The sequence below is a fragment of the Parus major genome, chromosome 12 (assembly GCF_001522545.3).
Source record: "Parus major isolate Abel chromosome 12, Parus_major1.1, whole genome shotgun sequence".
Lineage (NCBI taxonomy): Eukaryota > Metazoa > Chordata > Aves > Passeriformes > Paridae > Parus > Parus major.
The window spans coordinates 9,816,000-9,838,041 of record NC_031781.1 but is presented as its reverse complement, the minus strand read 5'-3'; the positions used below and the strand labels follow the sequence as shown (position 1 = coordinate 9,838,041).

Below are 22,042 nucleotides of genomic sequence, written 5' to 3'. Positions count from 1 at the left end.
TCTAAGATTATCTCCAAAAGCATTTTCTCATTGATACTCGTTTGCAAAGGCTCTGAAGGCAGACCAGCCAGACACAGAGACCTGACGGAAGCTCCTGAATGAATGTGAAGGTCTTGCTGCTGAGGACACACAGATGAACACATCAGCAGAATGCATAAGATGCTTTGCACTTTTCTTATTTATCCAAAAAGCTATTTTTGTTTATTAAAACCTAGTTACTAGCTGCATCTTGCCAATAACCTGGAGTGCTTGCTTGGTTAATTTAAGCAAGCAGAGCTTTGACAAAGTAATTTTACCATCCTCGGGGATCTGCCAGCTTATGCCGGTCTTCACTATTTCAGATGAAATTGAGTTAATTTTCGCTGAAATTGCTTCTTAGCATACAAACACATTCCCCATCATTGCGAGCTTATGCCTCTGCAGCTCTATTATTCTTTAATTTACACAACCCGGCAGCGAGGGATTAATGCCTGAGACATACAAAAGGCTACAGTGTGGAGAGGAGAAGGCAAGGAGAGAGAGGGAGAGAGTGGAGCTCTGCAGGGAATAGGTAATGGTGTTTCAGTTTTATAGTCAAAACATTTAAAGTCTGGCATTAATACGGAGTCAACTCTTGTTGTCCTTTGGCTCTGGAAACACATCGTCCAAAGTCTCAAGGCAGAAAACCTCTCAGCTGCTCAGTCAAGCCAGAGGTGATGGCAGGTCCCTGCAGGATTGCCAGGCTGAGAGGGCGTTCACTGGGATATTACAAACAGCTCCACATCAGGAACTGACTGCAGGCAGCCGTGGTGATGTGGAGCAGAACTGCAGGGGAAGGCCAGCCTTTGCCTTTGCATCTTCCACAGCACTCTTCCCTCAAAGAGGAGTTCCCCCCTTCCACCCTCCCCATGCCCTGCCATGAAAATGCTGCTGCCAAGGCTCTGGGGATGCCTTCAAATATGCAGAAATTAAAATCATGGATTCTCATAAGCATACAGACAAAAAGTATAACTAGTGCCAAAGCACCTGCAAATGGGTGGAAATGGGGGATTCCACTATCTGGCTTTTCCAGAGAGAACTGGCAGAAGTGCCAAGTTCAGCAATCCTTGTAAAGTCTCTAGTGAGATTTTAAAGTAGCTGCATTTTAAGCTAGTCCCAGCTGATGATTGATCAGAATAGCAATTATGCTCCTTTTTTATATTATCACTTCAATTTTGCTTCCTTAATTAAATAGCTAACCATTTCCTCTTTTAATATATACACCTCTGAGGTATATGCAGGTTATTGGATAAAATATGGCAGTCCTGTATCATGTATTGGTATGCATGTAGCAGTGTCGTAATGGCATGTTTAAATTCCTTACCTTCCTTTGAAGGGCTGTCTTCCTTTTCCCTTCCCCAGTTACTACCAGTGCCACATCAGCACCCAGTGCACACCAAGATCCAGCTCCCCTGCTGTGACACACCAGTTTGCCTTTCAGGGCTCCCCAGGGAGCATTTTACCCTTCTGCCAGCATCACAAGTGTTTGGCTCTGAGTCCAGTGGAAGAAATATTGCTCTTTTTTCCCCAGTTTGCAGCCAGCACTGAACAGCCCTGGCCAGCACTCCCTACCATCAGCATGATGACACTTGACTGCCTAACACCTTAAACTCCCTCCGCCTGACAACATTCCCTCCTGAAAACTGTCGTGGTTAACTGTGGATGGGGTACCAGTGGGGAAGGAAGTCCTCAATGTAACTCATGTTGAAGAAAATGAAAGGAAATCTGTTCCCCTCTAGAAACAACCTCACCATTTTGCAAGGTTAGCACCAGGTCTGCAGCACTGCTGGGAAATCCCAGACTCTGGAGCAAGTCCTGCTTGAATCCAGGTGTAGGTCATGGTAAGAAAGGCTTTCCACTAAAGAAAGACTCATGACAAACTCCTGTGCAGTTAGAGCAAGATCAAATTTGAGAGCAAGATAAGTGCCCTTCCCATTTGCAGAAAAGTGAAGAGAGGAAAAACCAGAAAAACATTAATAGACAAACAGTTCCATTGAGGTGAGTAGTAAATACCAAAAACTGGCACTGCCATGCACAGTTGGGGTGCAGCAATCATCAGCTGGTGGAAATTCCCTCTGTTGGATCTGCATGACTGTTTCTTGAAAAACAGCCTAAAAAGTTTTATTACACCAATGGTCTAAGGCAGGGTAGCACCAACAACACACCAACAGTAAGGATTACTGGGACCACTGGCCCAGGGAAGTGTACTTTTTCCTCCCTCTGCCATCCAAGACCAATGTCTGTCATTTTCCCAGCAAAGTTACTTCAGAAATCAACTTCTTTCAGCTCAGCTGAGTTTTAGCTTCATGCATTTTTATACACTCTCTGCAAGAATGAGAAGAATATTTACATTTTTTAATAAGCCTGACAGTTTGAAAGTAATTGGGGATTTATAATGGGTTTGTTTAGGTCTTTTTTTCCACTTGAATTCCAACTGCTAGTCTTAGGCCTAACAAGCCATATTATCTCTATGGTGATGAGGGAACCTCAACAGGAGGCCCTGAAGCCAAAGAAGAAAGCACTGGCGTGTTTTGTTTTGTCATGTTTTTGGGTTTTTTTCCTTTGAATCTGGATTTTAAAGCAAAAACAGCATAACAAAATTTGAAGCAAGATCAAAATTCCTCCAGCCATCCAGTGCTCATAACTCCAGCCTCTTCTGCTGGTTTTCCAAGGAGTGCACAAACTAATGTCTGATCTCTATCATGGTGGATTTTTTTATTCTTGGCAAAGATTTGCATTTATTTGCTCTATTATGGCTCTAAAATTATCTTGATCTGTTTTTTTCTTTTGGGGGAGTCAGGTTTTTGCTGGTAAGGATGGAATTAACCTGCAGAGCTCTAGGTCTGGAATCAGATTCCTGCAGCTAAATCTCAAGGGCTCAGTTCTGTATATTCCTAAGATGAAAAGACAGCTGTTCCCAGTGGAAGAGATAAAGGAGTGGAAGCCAAGAAAGGGTCTGGTCTGATCCAGTTGTGATAGGAGGTTTGCTGTGGGGACTGCTATCAAAACCTCGGACTCCTGTGGGTCTCTCTGGCTCCCTTGACATTGCTGAGACTGCAGTGCTGATGTGTCCAAGGCCCCTCCAGGCAAGGGCTGCTGACATGTCACAGGTGATAAGCTCTGAGCCTAAATTTTAAATGGGGTCCTTGCCTCTTTGTGTCTCAGTTCCACACCTGCTTAAGAGAGGAAAGAACAGTCTCTGTCTTCTGCAAGAGTAAGGATGTAAATACAACAGAGAGGAGGGCTTAGTGTTTAAGTAAGAACTGCCCAACAAAACCCACAAAAAACAGTCATAATGAAGAAAAAAAACACAAGCAGGACTAGCAGTGTCACCCTTCTCAGCAGACATCAGCACATGCCTTCATTTCAATGAAAGTGAGCACCAAGCAAAGGTGCCACAGGACACTCCTGATCTTGTTAAGGACAGAGCCTCTCGGGTCACATCTCTGTGCCTCAGACCTCCAGGGCATGCAGAGCACACCAGATAAATCATCTCTGCACCCCACAGTGCTGTTCTTTCCTCATAGCAGCAAAAACTGTGCAAAGAATTACCTTCCCGAGCAAAGCAGAGCAGAGATGTTGCTGCTGCTCTTGCTTGCTCTTTACTGAGTGCTTTGGGTTGAGGACAATGCCTATTCCTAGTGTTTCCTAACTCCCACAACCCCAGGAGGGGCTTTTCCAGCACCCTTGCAGCGGAGAGAGCTGTTGTGGCTCTCTTTTCCCTGGCATCTGTGGCAATGCTGCCCACTCCCTGCACACTGTGCCACCTCCCAGCACATACATCCTGCATCTCCAAAGATGCTCAGGTCTTGTCTCCATCTGGGAGGGCAGCAGGCAGCAAAGGGGCTGCAGGCAGGCTGGTGGGACACATGGAGGGAGGAGTGGGAGAAGAGTCAAAGTCAGGGAGAGGAGATAAAGAAAGGTGGGATGGAAACAGGAGAAAGGCAGCAGGGATGAGAGGGAAAAGTGGGAAGTGAATTGAAATTACATATAAAATTCCAGGCAGATGAGCTTGAGCATTCAGCAGCTGAGATGTGGGGCCTCATTAGTACAGACCGACTGAAGATAGAGACATTAAGGAAGGAAATGTGTGACTCACTGGGGAAAATGGGAAAAACAGCACACACCATAGCAGCTGCTCCAGTTTACTTCAATTAAAGAACAGCTCAAAGGGTATGTTAAGGGGAAAGGAGGGGGAAGCAAACAAAGGCACAAACAGCAGAAAAAAAAAGCCAACCAGATGAAGCCACTGTTACCCTCAAGCATCTAAATGATCTGAGCCAGGTATCTGAACAAGGGGCCAGCCCTCCTCACCCTGTCCCTCCAAATTGGACAAGCTGCCCAGGGAACCTGGAGCCAGGTACAAGGTGGTGAGTGCTCACAAAAACACTGTCCCAGCTATCAGGTGGGGAAGGGGAAGCAGTTTTCCTTAGCGTGGCTTCATGACACCTGGGGAATGGGCAGGCAGGGCCCTGGCTGCAGCTGACCCACCAGCCATGGCATCTGAGCAAGGGAGGGAGGACAGCAGCAAATGTTTTAATCACAGCTACAACTCACAGCAGAGCTGTTGTGCCCAAATGGAAGAAAAATTGCTTGTGGCTCCAGGGTAGTGGAGAGCACTGTGGCAGCCTCTCCATCCTCTAGTGCCACCCCACAGTCACCCCAGCTCATCTGTTCCAGGCTTTGCTGCTGGCATCAGCCAGAGCCAGGCAGCTTCTCACAGTAACCTCATGAGTCACCATGGCTGGGATGAAAACACCTCTATTACCTCCTTCTGTGGTGTATGGGGATGTAAAGAGCTCACTGAGATTGGTTGGGCTGCGTTTTCTGGGACAAAAACAGATTGACATTAATTCCGGCTGTAGATATTCCAGCCACACTGGTGTGAACATCCTGGCACTGGGAAAAGAGAAGAATAAGCAAGGTGACACCCATCTCTTCCTTCTTCCAATAAATGTCAACCTTAATTTCTCAGATCTCATGAGCACTGAGAAATGTTGTACTAAAAAGGTCCTGGATTGCAGTGAATCCTGTTTTCAGCTTCCAGGTGATAAATACTGAAACTGAAGAAAAAAGTGGACCCAGGAGAAAAAGCAAGACACGGGAGAAGGAAGGGACTGAAGAAACTTTCATGCTTCTAGATGTTTTCTCCTTGCACTTGCCACCAGGACAAAATGTGTTAAGGATTTCTAGGGGAAGAAAGTTTTCTGTTTGGAGTCCCCGAGTGCCATAGATCTCTGCTTTCTTTACCAGTGCCCTCACATAGGAGGTTTATCACTCTGCTCCAGCTGTGACACCAGCCTGCAAGGGTTAGTTGCTTTGCTTGGTTGACTGAAGCTTCAAATCTGGAGGCTACTGGGTCAATCCTAACTTGTGGCCTTCCCAGATGATCAAGACAGAAAACCCCACAATATCAGAAAACGTCCACTTTCATCTTTGGTTGGGGAAAATCTTTGCTCAGATTCTATCCTTCTCTCCTTATCTTTGTGGATGCTTCCCAATTCCCGGATACACCAAATCCATGACCCTTGGCTGACTCATTCCCTGCATGAGCATGGCAGTGGATTTCATGACAAAGTCCCATGGTCTCAGGATAATTACCTGCCCAACGCCTCAGATGGAGAGCCTAGATACAAGCAAACTCCCAAACTCCTGACATTTATCACTCTAAAAAGCAGCCAGTGGAAAAGCAGCCCCCATCAGATAAGAAATGTCAGTCAAGATTTCAATGTAGTCGGCTGCGGCTTGTAAAGGACACATCACAGTATATCTGCAGGACAAAGTGTGGTGAATGTTAAATCTCCACAGCGTGGGAACCAGCACAATGGATCACATCTCCATACGTGATAATGGGAAACTCATAATTCTCTCAACAAACTTTAATGCCAAAAAGTTGCCACAGAGAACCACCGAGGACACAAGGGCTTCTTCTTCAAAGCCTCTGAGATTGGCAGCATTAAAGGCGTTTGCTTTGAGTTGGCTCTGTGTTAAGCTTCCTCTCTGTCCCTTCATCTCTCCCCAATCAAGCTGTGCCTCAGTCAGCACCCAGTTGTTAAATTCTGGATGGATTAAAGAGCCTGAGAAAGTGCTTTTTTAGGAAAGTGATGTTTATCCATCACTCATCTACGTGAGTGTTAAATTTCAGATCTTCGGCTCCTCTAATGATTGTTACATGGTGGTGCATTCAGAGCCTTTGCTTTGCACAGTAGTGGGGATGTTTGATCTAAAGGCTTCTCTTTGCCCAAGATTAAATCTGAATTTGAATCATCCTTTGGGGTCTAATTGCATAGGATTTTGGTGACAGTGCAGCAGGGCCCCAGAGTGTATTGGCAGGAAGAAGAGGACAGGAATTCCTCAAAGGTTGGAGCCCAGGAGATTTCAATAACATTTTGGGCGGAGAAGAAAATGAAATTCAAAGACAGAAAAAACAGATTTTCTTGTGATATGTTAAAAATGGGAAAAGGGGAAGGATAATCTCTCTAATTAAATTCCTAGAATTCCTGCAGGCTTCCAACTATTGCCAACTTAGAAGTATTGACCATTTTCAGACCCTCTCTGATGGAACTGTGGGTGGACAGGGTTCAGACTGACAGTAAGTTCTTCAAAACTGTGAAGTTTTGACTCTGCATTAGTCATAATTACACCTGTCAAAGATAACATACTCCTGGAGATTTTCTGTTGCAGAGCTAATGGCAGAGGGACTCTTGCAAAACCCTCCACAATAATTTCTGGATGCCTCAGGCCTTCAGGAACTATTTTGACAGGATGATGACATCTTGCTGTGCAACAGGAGGCCCTGCTTCAACTACAAGTGGTGTGGGACTAAGAAATTTGAAGCATCTTTGCTTTTCTTCACCTGCAAAAGTCCACCCCCCTTGCACTTCAGCAGTGCCACCCTTACAGAGGCACAAGAAATATGAAGTCATAAAGTGGGTACTTGCTGGTCAGCTTCTCTGGCCTGTCACCTCCACTAAGGGGTGAACACTTCAACACAGCAAGGAAACACGTGATGATAGTGAAATTTGTGGTAAGACAAACCCCTCAGGACTTGCTACAGCTTTTCCTCAGCTCCTACCCTAGTCTATCCCAGTGCCTGCCCTGCCCAGGATCTGGAAAGCTGCCTTGGAGATCCCAGACAAAGACAGTCTATGCTGTGTACGCGTGGGCATGAGCCAAGGAATGCACAAAGGTGTGTCAGCATTGCCTCAGAGCCTGCTAACCGCGCTCACAGGAGGGTTCTTCTTCCTTCCCACTGGCACTTCTTTCACTGCCACACCACCACTCCCTTCCAGCTCCAAATTTGCATGCCCTGGGCAGCAGGAAGGTCAGCGCTCAGTGCCAAAGGATGAAATGTTGAAATCCTCTTCCAGTTGAGATTAAATTAGGGGAGAAGGAATGGAGCATGCCAAAGGCAGTGAGGCTTAGATAAAAGCTCATTGTCTTCACCAGGAGCTGGGATTGAATAAGAAGTTCAGGATTTGGCAGAATCTGTGTAAAGCATTGCAGAATGACTGCATGCAGCTAGTTTTCATGCATAATATATATATAGGAGAATACCATATGTTTAAAGCATCAGACAATCAGGCCAATCTTGGATGATATTATAAAGCTTTCCTTCAGTGTTGCATTTGTTCTAAACAGATGCATTTCTCCTTTTCCCCCTCCTCCCCCCAAGCTTCCCAGCCTGCCAACACTCATTTATAAGGAAACCAGGTGTCCATCTTTAAAAAACGAAATAAATCAGTATACAAAGGAATCTGTCCAGGAAGAAAGCAAGTGCCCATCTCATTTATTTTTGTTTCAAACAGGAAATATGTTGATAAACAAACTAACAAATGGACAAACAAGAATCAAAACAAGGAAAAGGAAGACATGAAAACTCATAGGAATTAGGTTCTGAATTCTACACAGCCAAATGCTAATCATGCCAGTCCCCAAATGTACAGAACAGATGAATTCAAGAACAGAAAGTGCGCCAGTGATAGCAGATATGCTCTGGATGAAACATGTCCTGCATCAGTTATGAGAAGGGCTGGATGCTCTTGTCTTTAAAGTGTATGGTTTGATTTTATATTAATTCATCAGCAGCATCACCAGTCTCAGGGGCTTGTCTCTGCTCATTATAGGTGCTTTGCATACGTGGTTGGAAAAGAACCACCATCTGATTTGCTTCGTTGCTGCTCTCTGCTGTGGCCGTGTTGTCCTCCTTGGGAGCTGCTGGCAGCCCCTGCCTGGCATCAGGAGCTCTGCTGGGCTCTGGCACAGCCCTGCTGGGTGCTGGGTGTCCCAGCAGCAGAGCAGCTCTGACAGCTGGGACACAGCCCAGAACCTCCCAGCACGCTGGGTGTTGGCAGCACGGGGAAGGGATGTGAGAAAATCCACGGCCAACCTACCTTGTGCAAATCATCCGTGAGTGAGTAAGAGCAGCTCTGTCCTCCTGCAGTGCTTCAAGAAACTTTGCATCCATCAGTCCTTGGTGGAACAGCAAAACCTCCTTGCAGACAAAAGCCACCAGGCTCAGCAGCAGAGCAGCTGGGAATCCCCTGCAGCTGATTCCCTGTCCTTCACATGGAGTTCCCTCCACTCATGCAAGTTCTTAAGGCCATGTTTTATATCCTAATTAAACTGAAACAAAAGGAATTGGATAACAGTCTAAAAGATTTGCAAGCTACATCTATTTCACAAAATTACTCCTGTTCCCACTAGTGTAGCTCATCAGGTCCAGCACATGCTCTAATGTGTGGGACTAATAGATTTGTAACAGTGATAGCTAATATGAGTCTGTTCCAGTTACATACTTATCATGGGTCCTTGCAGGCTTTCCATCAAAGCTGCTGAATAAAAGCACTTTTTATTAAAGAAAGAGGAAAAAAATGCCTCTTTGCCCATAAATCTCTCAGCACATTAGCCCTCAAAACAATTCATTGAGGCAAGGTCGTATTTCCTTTGCATTAATTTAGATCCTTGGAAAGTTCAGTGAGATGAGAAGACAAGACAAAACACAAAAGGCTGAGTCTTCAGCTGCCATGAATCAGCGTGGCTTCCCATCAGCTGAGAATCCAACCATACATCTAAAGAGAGCCACAGGAAATACCTAAATATTTCTTTAAAGTCTTGGGGTATGGCAGTGATAATCCATATGTCATATTATTATTTCAAAAGGAAGGTAGAGACTAAAAGGACAGATGATGTTTGACAAGTGAGAGCAGCTTTAACAGCCCAACAGAGAAAGATTTTTTTATTTCAGCAGGATGGGGTTTGCCCCACGGTGTTGGTAGTCACCAGGTTTAAGAGGAGGGAGAAATATTCCATTGCCTTCCTTTGTGTCCAGGCAGTATTTCTGTGGGACAGGCCCTGATGCCAGCCACAGGGCTGCAGCAGAACATGACAAATCAAGTCACAGGGGGATAGGCTGAAGTGAAGTATCTGATGATGCTCTGCCTCTCAGTTATCTCCCATCCACTGCTCTGAACAGCAAGGAAAGCTGCCAGCTCTGAGTCCTGTACTCAGCGCTGTCCCTTTGATACCACAGCTCTCTCAGTCATGTTTACACCCTTCAGATATTTTTAGACCTTTTTTTCCACATGCAGAACTACACGTTGTCATCTCATAGCCTCGTTTTGTGGTTTGAGCCTTCCCACATAAATCATTTTTCCCTAACATCTGATCATTTAGTGATCAGAAGGCAGAGGGGTGGTCTGGTTGCTCTTCATTTATCTTCCTCCCAGGTCCTGTTATCTGGTCACGTTGTGATGGTCAGGACCAAGAATGTGATTTGTTTCAAGGACAAATCAGAAACAAAAGGGAAGAGCTGATTCTTTCCCATGGCACAATTTGCCTCTGTGGAAGCAGACTATATTATTTGCAATAATATATTAGTTCAAATTGATCTCCAATTTGTCATCCACTGGCACTTCAAGGACCCCCATGCTTTACCTGGAACTGGTAGACAATAGCTTGTCAAAACTGTTAATTGCTGATATAGTTGGAGGGGAAAGGGGCCCTTTGAAAACAATTTATGGTTTGATGAATAATTTCTAGTAGAAGGAACTTGATTACAAAAAATTATTTTAACAATAAATACACTTTTCTCCCCAGGGGAATAAGATTGTAATCTTCTTCACTTTGAGACCTTCCAAAGCTCTTCTTTTTGTGAGTGAGTTGAGTACCCAACTCTTTTGGGTAGAGTTCTTGTTCATACACATATTTGGCAGGTTTACCAGAAAGTAAATATCACATTACAGAAATGGATTTGTGGACATGATCTGGTCCAACCAGACAGACAGCTAAGCACTGTAAAGAGTTCTGTCAAATAATTATTCTCATCAAATTTATTCTCCATCATGGTCACATTATCCAGATCAAATCCTTGGTTCTTCTGTAAAAATATCTTAGAATATCCCACACAAGCACCATTAAAACAAGCTATGCCAGATCATGAAATAGAAATGCATTCAACCCATTATTCTGTGAAAAAAAAAAGCTTTTACAGGCCAAATCCAATTACATGCCATGCTTGTAAATTCATTCCAGAAAACCTCTGTGGGCAAAAAGGTCCATGTTAGCCATTATGGGGTGTTTCTTAGCAAAAAATCTCCTGTTGTTGCAACAACTCCTCCCCATCCCACCCTTGCCATGACCTCCAGCAAGTGCCAGGTCCCAGCTGCCTGTTGGCACAAAGGTGAGGAGTTGGGTGCTTGAGAGCAGCATGACAATTACCCGAGGCTTGACAAGGTGTCCTCCCTTTGCCCACCCCTGGCTCTGAACCCTGGAGCTTCCCAGCACAAGGAACAACTCCCAGGGCAGCAGCTTCCCTTCAGAACCTGGCTATGGGCTAGCACTCCATCAGGTATCACACCCATCACTGTACCTGACAGGTCTTGCTGCTGTGGAATGTAATCCTGCCTCTTTCCAGGCTCTGTGGGTTCTGGAGGGTGGTGGGTAACCATAGAAAGCATGCTGTGAAACCCCACGGGAGCTAACATGCAATGAAGTGGTACTGCCTGAGCAGAGCCCTCCAGGAGGAGCCCTCTGGATGCACTGCTGTGGGCTCCAGAGGGGTGTCCTGTGGGACAGAGTTAGCATGGGAAGGCTGGCACCAACCATCTTAAAGTCCTTTAATTAAAGCCCAGAAACCCATTATCCTTGCACACTTTTTCCTTCCATTTCTGAGGGGAGCAGGTGATGCTGATCTCTGCTCCATGTCCCCACACAGCTTTAAGGCCGTGTTCACTAAAACATCCTATGAGCACATGTAGGACACTGCAAGTCTTGCCAGATTTTTTTGAAGTAAATTCAGTCTCTTCTTGGCTTGTTCCAAAGCTTGTTCATGTATGGAGAACACTCTTCTAATTATACAGAAGTACTTAAATATGAGATATCCTAGAAACAGTGGTATTCAGTAATGTCCAGTAACTTGCAGGAGCAGGTTCCCAGATCACCATCACAAAAATATCAGCTTCTATTCTGTCAAACAGAAGTTGAATGCCTGTGGTGCTCAGATTTTCCATACCGAGGAGGTTTACATTTTAACATTGAGCTTCCTGGCTTTCTCTCAAGACATTCCCATGAAACTCAGTATTCCATGGGGACTGTAGAAGGTACAGCTATAAAAGCCATGGTTTTAGGAGGAGAGAAAAAGCAGATGCTCTTCCTCCACCTTCATTACTCATGTGCACTGGGAACAGGTCACCACTTGGACCTGAGATTTCAGCCCAGCATTAATCCTTCTCTTACCATATCTACACCTTCAGCTGTGGAAAACAGGATGCAAATGCAGCACAGTCTTCCACTGACACTGGTTTCTGCCTGTGAATTCCCCTACACACAGGACATGATAATAAATCATACACAGAGCCTGCTGATCGATTCTGCCCGAGCAGTACGTTGGTCTCCAGGGCCAACAAACCAGCACTTAAATAAAGTTTCCTTGCTCAGTGTGCCATGCTGCAATAAAAAGAGTTGTTGTGCATCCCAGGCAGGTCATTTAGCCTCCTGTGCAAGGAGAATGACAAAAAGATACACATGTAGGCATTAGAAAATGCTCCCACCTGATGCTCCTAAAGTGAGCTCTCCAACAGCTCAACGCTTCCCTTGTAGTTTTCCTAATAATTAATGGACAAATAGAGTCTTCTGGGAAAATCGTCACCGGGTAATTAATAAAAAATGAAAGTGAGAGAGCAAGAACTACAGGGATGTTGCAGAAAGCCTGCAAATTAAAAGAGGAGGGTTTAGAGTTGTGATGCCTCCCCAGTCTCAGAGGGAACTTCACACGTGCTCCATGTTCCTCAGTGACTGACTCCAGACTCTCCACCTCTTCCACTCACACTTCTGGAACAAGAGACATTGTGATGGAAATGTTCACGCCCTGCCACACTTCTCAATGGCCCAGCATGAGCAGACCTGCTCAAACAGATGGGGAATGGCTGTCAAGGACAAATCTCCATAGTCCAGTGGTGATCTATCACCAGTGATCACTTACAAATAAAGGTAACTCTTTGTTTTCTAACTGTGGTTTCAATCTGCTTATCATTTTGATGTGGAGAGTTCATTAAAACCCAGGAAAGGGTTCCTTTCTCTATCAAAGCAGTGATGTAATATCCTTTTACTTTAGAATCTCTGAAAAGCCTCCTTAAAGAGCAAACACTCAAGCACATTTATCTCACCGTTCCCAAAGCAGACTAGAGTTTTAAAAATCCCTTAGCTTTCTGGGTCAAAATTGATGTTCTGTTGGGATATGGGGTTGAGAAACCATTGCTGGAAATGCCCATCTCCCAGCTCTGTCTCCACCTGCAGTTTGCCAACACGAGTTCCTAAGCTGTCACAGATGCAGGGGAATCCTGAGGGGAAGGAGGATGAAGATGGATGGTCTTATGATTAAGCCAGAGGACAAGGATTCAAGGGACCTGGCGTCACTTATAGACCTCCTGTGCTGACTTTGGGCAAGTCAATTAACCTCTCTGTGCCTCTGCTTGCCATCTGTAAAATGGAGATAAGAGACTTCCCTACAGCACAGGAGCGCTCGAAGGAGACTTGTGCGGTTGACAGATGCTCTCATCCGATGCCAACAGGAGTCATGAGATTTCATTGACAGGAGAGTGATGGAGTGGAGAAGACCCACTGCCATGTGGGGTTATGTGGCTTTGTGAAAACTCAATAGGTATCTGTTCTGCTTCCCTTGCCACCTGCTTCACACCTGTCTGTCTTACAAGGCACAAATGCTCTCCTGACCGAGCACTGGCTCCAACACCAGCTGTGGGAACCCACGTGTCTCAGAGGATGATCCCACGAGAGGAAATGTAACAGTGAGGATTTTGGGCATTAAAAAAAAAGTTATGTGAGTCTCAGAAATAGCTATGGAGAGGCCAGGCCTGTCTTACCCCATGAGTGTGAAAGAGCCTGAGGTGAAATGTTCTGCTTCCCTGGCCTGCTGCCCCTGTGCCTGTGGGGCACCCAGATAATTCCCCACTCAGGAAGGGGGTCCTGCCCATCACAGCAATGCAAGAGGTATCACAGCTGGCACCACCTGTCCTTCTCTCCCACCAGGCTACAGGAGCTTGCTAATATCTCCAAGACTTTTGCAGCTCTGTAAACAAGGAAACATAATTTGCAATTATGCTTTTTGATTTCTGGTTGTTTTTTTGTGGGTCTTTCTAAGACACCAGAAAAGAAAAGCAATCCTGTGCTTTCACAGGAAATGCTATATTTCCCCTTCCAGTTTCACAAGACAAGTTAAAGCATCTAATCCTGACCCTGGCAAAGCTTGCCTGACCCTTTCCTGCAATGCTCAGAGGAAGGATTTCTTTCCCTCTCCTGTTGGGTTTGTGGGTGGTTTGTTTTTTGTTTTTTGGTTTTTTATTCTATTAAATTCCCATATAATTATTAAAAGGAATTGTTCAATTCCTTTAATTGGCTCAGAAAATAAATTCTTCGCTCAGCCCAGGGGGTCATGGCCATCAGCAGCTATTTATTAGCAGCATTGATTGAGAAGAACAGCCTTTAAATGGAAATAAATTGAATTCTATGGCAAAGAGTATTCCATACAGGCTATTAATATAAGACAAGGAGCTTAACAGTTTTATTTCATATTTATTTGTTCCCCTCCTCAGCTCATAGCTATCTTCACTACTCCCAGTTACTTCCCATGTTTCCCACCAACATCCCCTCCTCATCATGGCAATTTCCTTACCTACATGGATGAGAGCAGGCATAAGGGTGATAACGATGACAGAGACTTGAATGAGCTCAGGGAGGCTCCAAATCAGGTCCCTGGGAGCCAGTGGAGGAAGGAGGGGTGATGGGGAGCAAGATGAGACTTCCACATGCATGCACAATAGAAATGAGTGTGGGAGAAGAGCTCTCCTATGCTCTCTGGGGAATTTTTCGTTATATTTTTACCTTCTCTACTGTTCAAAAACTGTCTTTGCCACCCCCTTGTTGACTCCAGAATACATTCATAGTGCACACCTTCGTCTCAGTGTTTAATTGCTTGAGATTGTTACTTGTAGGCTGCTAATTTATTAAAAGCAGAACTCTTGTATTACTCTGGAGCCCACAAGAATCATTGTCTTCCATTAAAGGCAGTGGTGCGTGCCTGCTTGTCTTTTTTCTCTGGCCACCTCTGTAATTGCAGCCCATTGCTAAGATGTGAAACTGCCCTAGCAGCTCAGCATCCTCCACTGGGAGTGTTTGGATGAGGAACAAATGCAGGAGACAAATTCACTTGGGATATAATCAGAAATAACTGCTCTGATGTTCACGGAGATCACACCAGGGATGCACAAAGCCTCTGAGCTGCTCAGGTCACATTTCACAGATGGGCCAAAAAGTGAAGCCAGGGACTCCTGACACAGATGGTCACTGGAAGCATCATGAAGACCAGACCTTGACAAAATATGATGATGGATCCCTACAGCATCCAATGGAGCCAGCACTGTCTTTGCCCAGCTAAGCACAGAAAGATCTTCCCTGGTCATATGGGCCATCTTACAAGTCAAATACATCCCTCAAAGCAGACACTTGCAGCATACACTGGTGCCACAAGCACAGATGGGACTCCCATAACAGGAGACAGAGAAAGAGATAGAGAGATACACATAAACACACATATCTCCATATACCAGGTGGCTGATACAGGCTAGAAGCTCCCTACTTCTTCTCAGCCACCACTTCTCCAACAGGTCTGTCCACCTCCAGAAGGCTGCCCAGCTGCCTTCATCATCTCCTGACTCTGCTCTGCCTTTGAAGAGCTTCCTGATAGCCCCATGCACACACCTGATCCTACAGAGCTGCTCCGTAGTGTTTAACTTGGAGAATTAGCATCCCTTAAAGCAGTGCCTGAGTCTGGTTTTCAAACTCCTAAAGAAAAGAAATCAACAGACAATTTGGTGATGGAAAATCACTCTATACTTGAGACACTGCTGAGCAGCAGTGGAAGAGCTGTCTATCCCTCTCAGATTGTTTTCTGAGATCCTGTAATTGGAAGAGACAGATACCTCTCAATATATAAGGACAACACCACAGCCCTCTTGTGTCATGGCACAGCTCCTGTTTCAGACACACAGTGTTTCCCTCAATTTTGGGTTCCTATGATTTGCACCCTCATCTGGATTTGACACTATTTGACACTTAGCTCCACTGATGTACAAGTGCAAGTTCAAAAATAAGACTTAGCCACCATCACATGTTGGGATGGGGCACTGGATCCAGACCAGCTGGGAGATGCCTTTTGGAGTGTCCAGCCAGCTGTCAGAAGGACTCAGGAATCTAAATCCTCCTGTGGGCCAAAGGCCACCAATACTCCACAATGCACCCTCACAGCCCCTGACACTTTTCACAGTCTGTGAGTGTCTGGGGTGGAGCTGACAGCATCTGCAGACAGGTGCAGGCAGAGGAGGCAGAGGAGGCAGAGGAAGCATAGGCACAGGTACCAGCTCTCACAGAATTCACAGAATACACAGAATCACAGAATTGCTGGGTTGGAGGAGACCTTCAAGGTCACTGAGTCCAAGCCATGCCCTAACACCTCAACTAGACCATGTCACCGAGTGCCACATCCAGTCTTTCTTTAAACACATCCAGGGATGGTGACTCCACCACCTCTCCAGGCAAATAATTCCAGTGTTTTATCACTCTTTCCATGAAAAACTTTTTCTTAATATCCAGCCTATATTTCCCTTGACCCAGCTTGAGGCTGTGTCCTCTTGTTCTGTCAGCTGCTGCCTGGAGAAAGAGCCCGACCCCCACCTGCCTACAACCACCTTTCAGGAAGTTGTAGATCCTTAGCAGCCAGCAATTAGAGCAGCAGCAATACAAGACTAAAACAATAACATTTTGTTTATCTCCCAAACACTTACTTCATTTTTAGCACTCTGCCTCCAAGTGCTAGGTAATAACAGGATACAAGGCAGGCAGTAGCTTTCAGTATCTAAAATTGTGTGGGTGCATCTGTGGTTGTAAAGTGGAGAGTTGCTGCTCCAGATCCCCAGACCTGGAAATGGTGCAGTGGTATGAGCTGTAGGTTAGACTAAAGATGGGGATTTCTCAGGGATATGGAGTGGAGACAAGCTAGACCAGCTGCTTTGGTGTCTGTGGACTGGCTTTGAGTTACACCCTTTGAAGATCTGGCTCCCTGTTCCTGAAACAGCCTGCCTTATTCTAGGACTGTTTTGATTTTACCTAAGTATTTGATTTATTTCACGTCCAAATATCCCAGGATCTATCTGAAACCTGCAAGCAGGACCACACAGCAAAAGACAGACTTACAAAGAGCCAAAAAAAACCATTCCATTTACATTAAACAAGGCCATTATTGTGGTTTAATATAGGAATTGATTATTATAAGTATGCATATTGAGCTTAACAGCTTAGATTTGTATCTGTTTCATCACTGTTAATCTTTGATAAATATGTTTTTAATAATCTCAAATATTTATTGAACATAAAACTGTCATATGAAATTGAGAATAAGATTGCCAAAGATAATTATTATACACTACTTCAACACAAATTCATTATTAAAAACCTTTCACCGAGGCTTACTTTTAACCACAACATAACTGATGCGGATACTGCATAGTTAATCTATAATAAATATATTTGCAATAAACTATTGATATTTAACCTGCAGTAACTGTCTTAATAAATATGATGCATGGAAATGGCTTTTGAACAAGCTGCTCTTTTTACAGCTCTGTCAGACCCTTGGAGGATGTGGGGTGGGAAGGGGGAAAGTTATGGCCTGGTATAAGGCAGTTCACTTATCAGTCCCCACAGCCTTCCCCTACTCTGGTCACTGGACTCTTTGCTGTTTCAACCCCCAAATTTCCAGCCCCTCACTCTTACAGGGATCTGTCATTTGGTCTCAGTTCTGACTCATATTAACATTTGGCCCCAGCCATCCCTACACCTCTGCTGGGCTGTGCCATACAAAGGCTGTTAATTCAGCTCCTGCTGCCCCCAGATGATGCTCTGCCTGCCCAATAGCTTTGCAAAGTGGATAAGCACCCTTGAGGGAGCTGAAGCACACAGAACCCATACCCCTTGGGCTGTAAAAACACAATCTTTGTGAGAACATGGATCAACAGAGAAGCTCAAATAAGGAGATTTCAGTTTTGAACTCAGCAGAGGCCACCAAATGCCTTTGACACATGAACAAGACAGGAGTCTGACTCCAAGCCATCAGAGGCAAAGGACTTGACCCAGTGCTGCTGAGACCTCCTGGGATATCTCAGAGATGTGTTTGTCATTCTTTGCGTCACTTAACCACTGAGGTTAGTTGCAGCAAGTCAACTATAGCAGATATGCATAAAATTTCCCTCCCAGCACTAATCAGATGGGAGAGGAGCAGAGTAATTCCTCCCCTCTCCTCTCCTCTGGGTCTTGCCCCATTTGTTATATGGCCACTCAAAAGGCCCTTTAAGACTTCCTGGAGGCCACCGTCTGATTCTCACGTATCAGAGAGAGCCAAAGATCTCAATGTGCAACTTTTAATTGAGCTGTATCATCTGCCACAAACATAAAATTAATGGTCCTACATCATAATCATAAATTCATACATAACCCCATGCACCAGCAAATAACTCTTTGCAGTGATACTACAATGGTAAGCTGATTTGCAGGAAGCGCACGCTTCCCAGGAATCCTAATTAACCAAATTAACACCATCACTTCAAATCATGTCCCAGCAGTAGGACATTTCCGACTGGCCTCGGGCTGGAGCAAAGCAGCCAAATGAAAACCTGACAGCATCTCTGCGAGTCCAGCAGCCTAACCCTCTACTGGGGGAAATATCTACTGCCCATCCATGCACACAAGGAAGGGAGCAAAAGTCTTGTGAGCATTTCTAGGCACTGACCCAAAATAGACCATGGCACAGTGACACTGTGCATGAGCAGATCTCAGCTCCTCATGCATCTCCCAAATTCAACCAGCAGCATGAGGAGCTCCTTCCTGCAGTGCTGGCTTCCTCCAGGGGGTTGTGACACTGCCAAATGCCCTCAGAGAGTGCCAAATGCTGCTTTGGGTGAGTCTGCAATGGGTCTGGGGTCATGGGCCACGGCTGATAAAAGGAACAAACTCCAGAAACCCCAAACCAGTTTCCCTGAACCCACTTGTTCTCACTGGTTTCCCCTTGTGACTTGCCCAAAATATTTAGTGCTCAACACCTTTTTTTTCCCCCCTTCTGGGTAGTCAGGTTTTTCTATTTCTGCCATGGGAAAAACAAGTTGCTATTTTGGGAGCATGTGGGATTCAAGGCTGTGACTGTCTCAGCACTCCCTGCATGGAAGAGGAGATCCACAGCCTGTGTGCCAGAGGGACTGGCTCGTGTCCCTCTACACATGCAGCCTGCATGGCAGGGAGGCCCACTCCCACCAGGGTCCTCACACTGGAGCATGGAACGGCCTCAGGCACAGGGCCAGAGGTCCCATCCCTGCTCTGAAGTGATGCTCCAAAAGCTGGGCTGGGAACTGTGGACCCGGAGGAAAAGGAGGCTCCTACCAGAAGTGGGGTTCGAACCCACGCGGGCGTGCGCCCATTGGATCTTAAGTCCAACGCCTTCACCACTCGGCCATCCTGGTGGGCTCTGGGCTCTCCCCTGGCCCACCAGCTCCTCCCTGAGACCTCACACCTCACCAAAACCTCAGGGCCCCAACCCTGACACTTCCCAAGCCCAGTGACACTCTTCCCTCCTCACCGATTTCTTTAGTGTCCCCAGCAACTGCTGGAACATCTCATTAGGAGAGAGCAGGTCTCATGGGCCATGAGGAGTGGCACAGCCCCTGTGTGCCACCCTAGATCTTCATGCAAGGACCACAATCACTGCTTGTGATACCAACAGGGACCCCAGACTGAGGGGGACATCCTTGGGAAGTCCCTCCTGACCACACTGGGTCCTCAGGGGAAGGGAACAGCTCTGAGAGCCTGGCAGTTCTCAGCCAGACACAGCACACAGTTAAAGCCCTGGCTCTGTACCCCAGGTTCCGCTCCTTACCCCCTCCTGTCTGCATACAGCCTGCTAGGGCATTTAGCTGGGACAGACAGTGGTACAGGAGGGCCTTTATTTTTCCTTTTGGATGAGGTAAAGCTTTGTTTCCATCATAAAGGGGGAAGAAAAAAACCCAAACATCACTACTGAACCTCATGGGATTCAAACCCACAACCCCCAGGTGCCCATGTGCAGGAAGTCTTTAGCTCTTAAGCCACAGGAACCTGGTAATTTCTGTTCCTGAATTCAGCCACCCTCAATCTTCTCAAGCCAGCACCTTCCCACAGGGATATCATCACACAGAGAAACCCTGCCAGGCCCTTTCACCAGAAGATTCTGCCTGCTGGAGATATTCTCAGCCAGGCTGTCCTGGTCCTGTCCTGCTCCAGGGTGAGAGAAATTTCCTCCTTTCTTCCACAGGGACTGCTCATTACTGTGCCCTGGGGTAGCTGAGCCATATGGAGGGCTTCTGACTGGCTGATGGAAAGGTGAGAGGCACCAAAAAGGGATATTTCCAGGCCTCAAAAGAGTCCTACACAGAGCTCCTCAGTCTGGGGGGTTCATCCTTGCCTCCAGAGATTATTCACAGGTACTGAGGAGAAAGGCAGCAATATTCCAGACATCCCATGAGAGAATGCTGCACATCCTCAGCTCAGCAGAGAGGACCGGGTCAACCTATTGATATGCTGCCAGGAGGAAAACTCACAAGAGGGGACAGAAACTTTCCCTTTTTACCCTGTTCATTACAGCCACAGAAATCTGCCGTGCTGGTCTGTGTGTGCAGAATCACAGCGCAGCATCCCTGGATGCCTCCAGCTGCAGCACCCACATTAATATCAAATGAAGTCATGCTCACAAAGGGTGTTGTGCTCGCCAGCTCCCGAGGAATCTGCTCCTAATGAGCGACTTCAAAGCATTAATGAGCTTGCAAAGCTCTCCTCTTCGTTTACAGAGCTGGATCTCACACGCTTGGCATTAAGACAGGGGTCACCCGTCAGCAGAGGAGAATGTGTGTGCATGTCAGCGAATATAATATATTTGTCATCCTCTAAGAAGCAAAGATTAATCATGCCCTTCCCAAAAGGAAGTTTTTACGCCACATCTGCTCTTCACAGCATGGAGAGAAGGGACCTGCCTGGAAGGATGTCCATGACCCACACTGCTCAGATCCCCAGAGAGCCCAGCTTTGAAGTTAACAACCCACCTTAACCCCTTGGGCCCAGGCTGGGAGATGCTACTTGAATTGGCAGCCCGAGGGATGAATAAAATGGTGGAATTCTGTTCCAGTGAAGGTTTAATGCATGCATGGAGGGAGGGAGTGGTATGGATGTGTGAGAGCAGGTTTGACTGATGCTTCCTGCTCTGTGGCATCCATCCAGCACGGGCAAGGAAGGGAGATGCTGGCCCAGAACAGCAGGGCTTCACAATGCATCTGCTGCTCTCCCCAGGGGCCACTCTCTCCCAGCCACAGCCCCCTCCAAGCCTCCCTGAGCTCACTATAAATCCTTGTGTTGAAACAGCCCCCAGTGCCTGGCCAACATCCCATCTGCACCCATTTGAGGAGCTGAGCTGAGCCATTGTGCTGAGCTGGGAAGCAGCCACACAAACTGTGTGAAGGGACCAGCCTGAGCACAGACCTGCTGCTGGGCACTGATTGCCCTTCCTCCCAAAGCCACCGAGCCTTTTCAGCCTTTACAGAGCCCTCTTTTTTCTGGTGCTTCTGCTGATGCGGGGAGGGCTGGATGAGGTAGGGGACAAAGAGATATGAGATTGTTGTTGCACCACTGCTGCCCAAACTTCAGACAATCTCCATGTATAGCCTACAGAGGCACTGCAGTGGGGACAGCTCAGCTTCCCTGGCCTGCTTCAAACTTGCCATCACACATATCCAAGGGGCTCACAGGCACAACCTCTCTGTATTTAAAAATTCAGCTGCTTCCCAGAGTCTGCCCTGGCTGTGCATCATTCACAAGGTTGGTTGGCCTCACCTGCAAACCTGCACAGAGCCCTGGCTGGGTCTGGAGTCAGCCTTGCCTCTGGCAGAGTTGTAATATCAGCTGAATTGCATGTACTTGTCTTGGATGTCTCCTGTGCAATCCCAAGCCAGGCTGGCCGTACCTTGCTTGCAGTATCCCCATGAAATGTCAGCTTGAAGATGACATGGCTATAGGCTTTCAGAACACATGTTCTGCCAGAGAAAGACAATGGTGTCCTGAAATCAGAAAGGTGTCATCCTTTGGTTCAGAAACACATTGGCAATGTGAACTGGAAAGCTGTTTCTCCTCTCTTCTCCCTCCAAAAGACATCTTCTGGCACATGGTGTCTATTCAGTAGGTCTGTGTTTAATTTAAATTGCCTCTGGAGGCAACTCTGTCCGGCATGCTCAAACTGCAGCTGAAGAGTGGTTGACTGGTAATTAATAAAAAAATCCAAAGCCTTAAAGTTAAGAGCAGAGTAGAGTAAAAATGACACTTTGAGGGATTTCAGGCCAAAACTGCTCCATTTTATTAATGTGGAAGCAAAATCATTCTCAGCATC

General features: G+C 46.2%; 1 non-coding gene across 1 annotated transcript; it reads right to left on the bottom strand.

The window, feature by feature from the left end:
* Positions 1–19,014: 19,014 nt before the first annotated feature.
* On the bottom strand, positions 19,015–19,097 carry TRNAL-UAA. Its single transcript has one exon. It is a non-coding gene; the product is annotated as a tRNA-Leu (tRNA).
* Positions 19,098–22,042: the final 2,945 nt, after the last annotated feature.